The following is a 7389-nucleotide window of genomic DNA, read 5'->3' as shown; positions in this document are numbered from 1 at the left end:
ACGATACTACCGAAGTACCCGCGGTGGGGCAGCGAAGCGAGACAGGTGAAACTGCCGGTGCGTCTGCTGTGACAGCATAAACATCTACAGTATGTGTGTGTGTGACACTGACCTGAGCCCGCTGAGGGTGACGGTCGTCTGGTCTCCTGCGCGGAGAGCGCAGACTCCGGAAAAACACCCGCTGGCGATAGAGGAGAGATAGGGTGAGCTGGTGTGCCCGCTCACGGCTCTTTCGATCCTCTGGAGACCTGGAGAGGGAAGAGGAATGCACTCTTATGTGTGGTTAAGTGGGTACCGGCTGGACAGCCGGTGGAACAGATGCAAACCAAGAATTTTCCAACCGACCCTCTACCGGGGGAAGGAGCGAATCACCGTCTCCTGAAGAGTGATCCTCTGCCAATCCGGGTCGCCCGTTACTGGCCACTTAAACTCCTGATTTTCACGGGAAGCGGCTAAGCGGGCGGGGCGAACTGCTGACGACCGGTTCCCATGCGCTGCCGAGATGGGGTCCGAGGAGGGGAACAGAGGTGGCCGCCGCAGGACGCCGACGGCGAGAGGCAGACTGAGGAGCCGGCGTGGTGGACCAAGGGCAGCTTTCTTTTGCCGGGGCATGACCTAGGAGATCGCCTCAGTCTGTGCAGCGGAGCTGTACGACTCCACGGGCTCGCCGAAGAGGCCGGTCTGTGAGACAGGAGCATTCAAGAAGTTGTTCTCGTCTGCGTCCGTCATGTAAGCCAGACATAGCCAAAGTTGGCGATCTTGAACACTGTGGTGGACATCGCACGACTGAAGGTCGCGGCTGCCCTCGTAAACCTCTAAAGCCTTCGCTTGGTGAACCTGCAGTGACGTTATTACGTGCAGGGCTGAAGCCGCGTCTCCGCATGCCTGATGGGCAGCGCCCGTAACCGGACGACTGTCTATACAAACACGGGAGGGAAGGGTTGGGTGGTCCCTCCAGGAACGCAGCTGCATCGCAACCCCCCGCTCTACTGAAGGGATCCCCGTCCTTAGCGGCCCCGTTGGTGAGGGAGGTGAGGGGTGAAAGCTAAACGGCCGAGACGGCCGCAAATCACGTCAGCTCTTCGTGCCGTCGGGAAAGGCAGGAGGTGAGGACCGTATAGGCCCGGGCAGCTCCGAAATACCAATCATATGGGCGGGACGGTTCGGGCGGAGAGGGATTAACCGTTTCCGCTGCTCGAGCGGGCACGGCCGCCATCTCCGGGACGACTCCGCCTCGGAGGGAAAAGATGGGCACCCCTCTGATGCTGCAGAAGTGACGGGACCAGAAGGAGGTCCAGTGGATTCGGCAGAAATCGCAGAACACGACTCTGCAGTCTCCACCGGAGCCTCAACTGGCTGAGGATGAGAAGGCCGGTAGGTGAAGGACGCATCCTCCGTCCTACTCAGCGTAGTGATGCGAAGAGCGTCCTGCGAGCGCTTGACAGCCGCACCATGGCGGCGTTCAGCACTGCAAAGGCGCGGACGTCGTTCCCATAGAAACGACAGTCGGCTCCGCAATCCAAGAGAGTTATGCTCTCACAGAGAGAACAAAAGCTCTCCACGAACGCAGCCTCAGAGAGCTCGATGCGCAAGCACGAAGACAGCGCTCGTGACCGTCACTGGAATCCCTGTACTTCTCGCACCCAAGATCGCACGGAGGAAAAGCTATCCTGAAAAGGACGCTGATCTCCGAATATACGAGAGAGTGGCTGTCTTTAAAAAGACACAGAGCTCTCACGTATCACTCTTTAGGGAAATCACTCTTTTGGTGCTCAGCTGATGATGCGCACAGGGAGAGGCAACGCACACACTAAACTCAAAACAAAAAATATGCAGAGCAGTGGAATACTGCGAGCGTCCGCTGTGTCAGTACTGCTTGTCAATCAACTTCAGCAACCGTTCCCAGAAGAGCAGAAAGTAGCTTCTCAGTAGCAGATAATGCCGGCTTTCGAAGCGATAAAAAGCTGATTTCTACATTTGCACCTGTGGCTTATATACGCACCTGGCGGGGCGGCGCCAGCATTATGCAAATATCTAAATGCCAAGTTCATTGGCGTTTTAGTAGTATTCGAAGCAGATTGGTCTCTCTAAGCGAGTTCCCAATTCGTCGGTCACGACGTGACGTCGTAGTGACCGACTGAAAGGGAACTAGGATTCCGTATTCAAAGCGCCACCATTGTTGTTTATAGTGTGTGGAATGGAGCGCTGTGATTTGTTGAGCAGATTTATTGCATTCTGCAATAAAAAGGAGGACTAGCGTTTTGGAAAAAAAGGGAGAAAAGATGACAAAATAAGGATATTGGATTTTGCGTAAAATGAAGACCAGATATAATACTGATTTTGGCGGTAATTTTTTTTTTTTGTTAAAAATGGCTTCAGGTTTTGGACTCAAACCCTTAAAAAACACTGCTGTCTTTGCAGTTTGTATAATTTTAACTTCCAAAGTAATTCAACTTCAAGTTGTTTGTGATTAAACTGAAAGTTATAAAGGAATATGAATATTAAAGGGACACCATGAAACTTTTGGCCACTAGGGGGTGCTAGACACGTATTTTTCACTTCTAGCGCCCCTAGAGACCACAAGCGCCGCAGCACTGTCGCAAAGGAAAGGAACTGGCCAACCTTAAAACTAAACTAAAAACTAAACATTTAAAATGCTAAACGATCAACATTTTGAGACAACAGTGAGAAACGCAGTCATGTTACAACTTTCTGATGAGGAACTCGTCGTGGCAGAAGCCATTTCTCAATCTGAAGGTTGCAGCCTCCGGATGTCGTATTTCTAATACGTCATCAAGACTGTCTTATTTCACAATATTAACAATTAAAAAGTTGACTATTATACTTAGTTAATCGTAAATTGTTGCAGTATGCTTATGACTTGCGAATGTAATGCTCAGTTTACCTTAATAACCCAGGCTTGATGACGTGTGCAGCCTGCATATTTGACCTCCGGAGGCTGCAGCCTTCCAATTCAGAAACGACCAGACGTATTTCCTTGCCTTTTTCCAAACAAATATTGTTGCATCCTCTCTCTCTCCCTCGCCACCAGGATTTTCCGCAATGGCGCTCGTTATTCCTCTTTTTTGTGTGAAAATCGCTCCAAATCCAAGTAAACCGATGCGTTTAGGTCTGCCGCTTTGTAATACGTCACGCGAGTGACAGCGGAACGCAGCAAATGAGGAAGAGAGAAGAGAGAAACGCTCGGATCTGATTGGTGAATGAATAGGGTTTGGTTTTACCCTGTGAGCAAGTTTGAGTGCTATAGCATCCTGGATTGTAATGTAAATATCATAGACACAGTAAAAAGAAAGGTAAATACGTAAACACAGCCTCTGAATACAGGGAACTATATGCAATATAATCGCCGTAATTTATAAAGAACATCGCATTTATGTATGAATCAACAGTTTATACACTGTAAAAAATTGCTGTAAAAAAACGGGAAAATTTGGACAGTAATTTACTGTTTCTCATAAATACAGTTGAATACTGTAAATAAACATTAACATGACAAGCAAAATAATAACAGCAAGCTACTGTTCAGTCTTACGGGATAATACAGTATTTTTTGGTCTGGTCAGGCATGTCAGACATGTGACGAACTCATCTGCAACCACGAGTCAAACTGATTTAACTACACTGTTTTTCTGCATTTTATTATACGAGAAGGAAGCAGAATTAAAGACTATCTATTTTCACTCCGATTGTGACCCTACCAGCACTGAGATGGACTACGAATTCACATGTTTTTTCCTCCTCGCCTGTATATCAAGGTAAGCAAAAACTGAACAGAGTGAAATAATTGACAAAATGTTATATATATTTGCTTATTTTTGAAATATTTCTAAAAACAATTTAATTGATTTTGGCATATTTAGGGCTGATTGTTAAACAAATTGGCAACTAGCTATATAAGTTAAATACAAATAAAGATGCTAATGTTAATTTGCAATCTAATCAAATGTCTGACTGACGTGTGATTATCTATTGATATTTTTTAAAATCTACATGAGGTATTGGGCTCTGTATCACCATTTGTTTGTATCTTTTTTCAATGTGTGCACTTTTAATCTTTGTGCAGCGCCTCGTGGGTGTGTTGGCGTTTGGCCTGGTCCCGTTCATTCCTATGGCTCCAAACAGGGATGAATTTAGAAGCCACCAAACACTTGCATGTTTTTTCCTATTTAAAGACTGTTACATGAGTAGTTACACGAGTAAGTATGGTGGCACAAAATAAAACCTTTGTTTGGAGCCATTGGAATGGTTGGGACTGGGCTGGACGCTGGCGCGTTCACGGGGCGCTGTACAAAGATGAAGTGCACGCATTGAAAAAAGATAGGACTGTATTAATTCGTCTAAGTTGAGGTAAGAACATAGTAAAATATTGAAAACAGCTAGTCCAAGGCTGATACTGCTGGGTAAGTGTAACAGTAAGGTATGGAGTATAGAACAATAAAACAGTAGGCCTATAGAAAAGTCTTTCAGTCTGTCTAAAAATCTCTTTCTGAAATTAATATCATTAGCTTTTCTAAGTAATGGATTTGCAGCTGTATAATATCTGATAGTTTTTTGGGACATTAACTATAATTGTTGTCTGCATCAGTTGCTGGTGATGAAGTCAAATTTGGAGGTTGGATGATCAGCAGTGAAAACAACATCATCTGTGAAGGCAAGATGAAGCTGCGAGGACACTGGAGTTTGTTCAAAGGTAAATCCTCTACTAGCTGTTCAAGAATGTCACATTGCGTTAAATTAGTGTCTCTTTCTTTTTTGTAAATTGACTTTGATTGCATAAGGTCTTTTAAATAGTGAGTCGAAGTTTAAGCTAGCATGTGCATATAGACATAACACTGGGTTTAGGCCAAATTTGTTATCATGCTACATGTTTTTGAATAAAGTATTTCTTTCTCATTACTGCCAGAATATTTATACTGTGAATGCAGTTGGTTTTATCTGTCTTCATTGCAATTAATCTTTACTTTTCTCATTGTACTTTGTAGATGCTTAATTGGTGTGAACCCTAAGAGGGGAACAAAAGCCAGGCAGGTGAAGGTGTCCGAGAAGACAGGAAAGCTTGTCCAGAAAAATGCAGCAATGGAGTGCAGAGTGGCCACCCTCATCAGAAACCTCATGAACTTTGAGTGGGGCTTTCACATTGTATTCTGCAATGTTGTGATATTTATGTGACATCACAGCATTATGTTTTATTCAGCCCAGCCTCATTGGTGAGGCAGAAACTGACATTTAAGAATGCACTGAATTTTATTATATTTAATAAAAAAAAGTGTTTTATCATCATCCTTTGTTTGAGTATTTTTTTTTGCAAGCAATTTAAGTGTTTATTTTAAAATTACATTTTAACAATGCTAGAAAAATCACATTCTACAGTATAAATTACAGCAGGAACCCTAAAATAACAGTATAATGCAACCAAGCATCTGACAGTATTATACTGTGCAGCTCCCTTTTTTTACAGTACCATCCCGTAATATTTGTACAGTAAAAAACTGTTGTTGTAAATTACAGTAAGTAATCTGTTAAATTACAACTTTATGCTGGCAAATCTAGCTGCCAGTATATTACTGTAATTTAACAGTGAAATTTTTTACAGTGTATAAAAAATTGCCTTAAAGGGGAATCGAACCCGGGTCGCCCGTGTCATAGGTCCGTGACACTAAAGACTGTGCCACAGAGTCACATAATAGAAACTGCTCTCTACACTCCTTAAGTAGCCTCCAGCAAAATTCACGTTAAAAACAAATTGTGTGGAGGAAGTGACGTATGCCGTAAAGCAGTCGAATTTTGTAGTTTTTTTTGTGCTCTGGTTACTACCACAAACCCTAAGTTTTAAAATACGAGTAAAAGTGATACAGACCCCGTCAGGCTATGGTAGACATGTCATTCAACCTATTTAAAGTCGATGTACTATCACAAGGGTCTTGAAAATGTATTATGAAGGTTGAAAAATTACATGGTGTCACTTTAATGAAAATGAAAGGTTGGGATGATTCTAGGGACTCTGATAAGAAGGGTGGCAACTGAGGGCCATAACTGACTTAAATCAAGGGCTTTAAAGTACTAGTAATGACCAAACGTGACCAAACATTTTATAAAAGATCTTTCGCTTTACATAGTTACAGCGTTTCATTGTCTGTATGTATTTCAATAATGGTGAGGTAAACTCATAAATTAAACACCTTTATGAATTCCCACAGGCTCTGCAAATGATGTCTCATTGTATGTAAGAAAAGAGTGAGATGATATCTTAGCTTTCATGCGATGAGTGTGTGAGTGTGTGTAAAGGCCTGGAGCAGTGTTTCTAATTAAATGGACCCATCTTCTTTCTCCCCCTGGTTCTAATTTTGTGGCACATTAAGGAAGTGTGACGCCATTGAGGACACAGAGCCACATTTTCATAATTTGCTGCCTGAATGTGCTTGCATTCACTTGCATCTGTGGCTGTGTCTGAATGCCTGAGGAAGAGCAACCATCCACTGAGAGAGAAATCGGTATTCATTCAATCAACTATATTTTCATTTAACTTTTTACTAATGTATTAAAAATGTTGCCTGTTCATGAAACATTTTTAGCTCTTAAAAACATCATAACTTTAAAGTTGATGGTAGGAATAGTTCACCCAAAAATAACAAAAACAAAGTATCTGAAAAAGTTTTATAATATGATTCCAAGTCTTTTGGTGCTATTTGATAACTTTTTGTAAAGAGCAAGTCAAACATGTCAATATTAAATATAAAATTACATTTATTTGATTTACATTTTTGTGTATTAAAATATGATGCGTAAAAATGTGCATCTGATTTGGTGTCAGTGAGGCCAAAAGCCCTCGCTAGTTGTATGTCACGTGACTTATTGTGTCGTACATTTTTTAAATATTATTAAATGCAAATGAAATATGTGACCCTGGATCACAAAACCAGTCTTAAGTTGTACAGGTATATTTGTAGTAAAAGCCAATAATACAATGTATGGGTCAAAATTATAGATTTTTTTAGTGCCAAAAATCGTTAGGATATTAAGTAAAGATTGTTTTCCTACTGTAAATATATCAAAACTTTATTTTTGTGAGTCGATGCATTTGCGTAGGACTTCATTTGGACAACAAAAGGTGATTTTCCTCAATATTTGGATTTTTTGCACCCTCAAATTTACAAATAGTTGTATCTCGGCCAAATATTGTCCTATCCTTACAAACCATACATCAATGGGAAGTTATTTATTCAGCTTAAAATATGCTAATGACTGGTTTTGTGGTCCACGGTCACATATGAGAGCTACAGTGTAAGAGGAATTTAAAAACGACGAAAAAACGGGCTGAAACACATTTTCTGTTTCCACAACACTTAAAGTTTAGTGCACATGTCCTAT

General features: G+C 42.1%; 1 long non-coding RNA gene across 1 annotated transcript; it reads left to right on the top strand.

Annotated features, from left to right (window-relative positions):
• Positions 1 to 3412: 3412 nt before the first annotated feature.
• LOC141365188 (uncharacterized) lies at positions 3413 to 5277 on the top strand. The gene is made up of 3 exons (XR_012370365.1): positions 3413 to 3776; positions 4607 to 4711; positions 5004 to 5277. It is a non-coding gene; the product is annotated as an uncharacterized lncRNA (long non-coding RNA).
• The last annotated feature ends 2112 nt before the right edge of the window (positions 5278 to 7389 follow it).

The sequence above is a fragment of the Misgurnus anguillicaudatus genome, chromosome 7 (assembly GCF_027580225.2).
Source record: "Misgurnus anguillicaudatus chromosome 7, ASM2758022v2, whole genome shotgun sequence".
Lineage (NCBI taxonomy): Eukaryota > Metazoa > Chordata > Actinopteri > Cypriniformes > Cobitidae > Misgurnus > Misgurnus anguillicaudatus.
The sequence above is the reverse complement of the archived record's forward strand: the minus strand, read 5'-3'. Positions and strand labels throughout refer to the sequence as shown.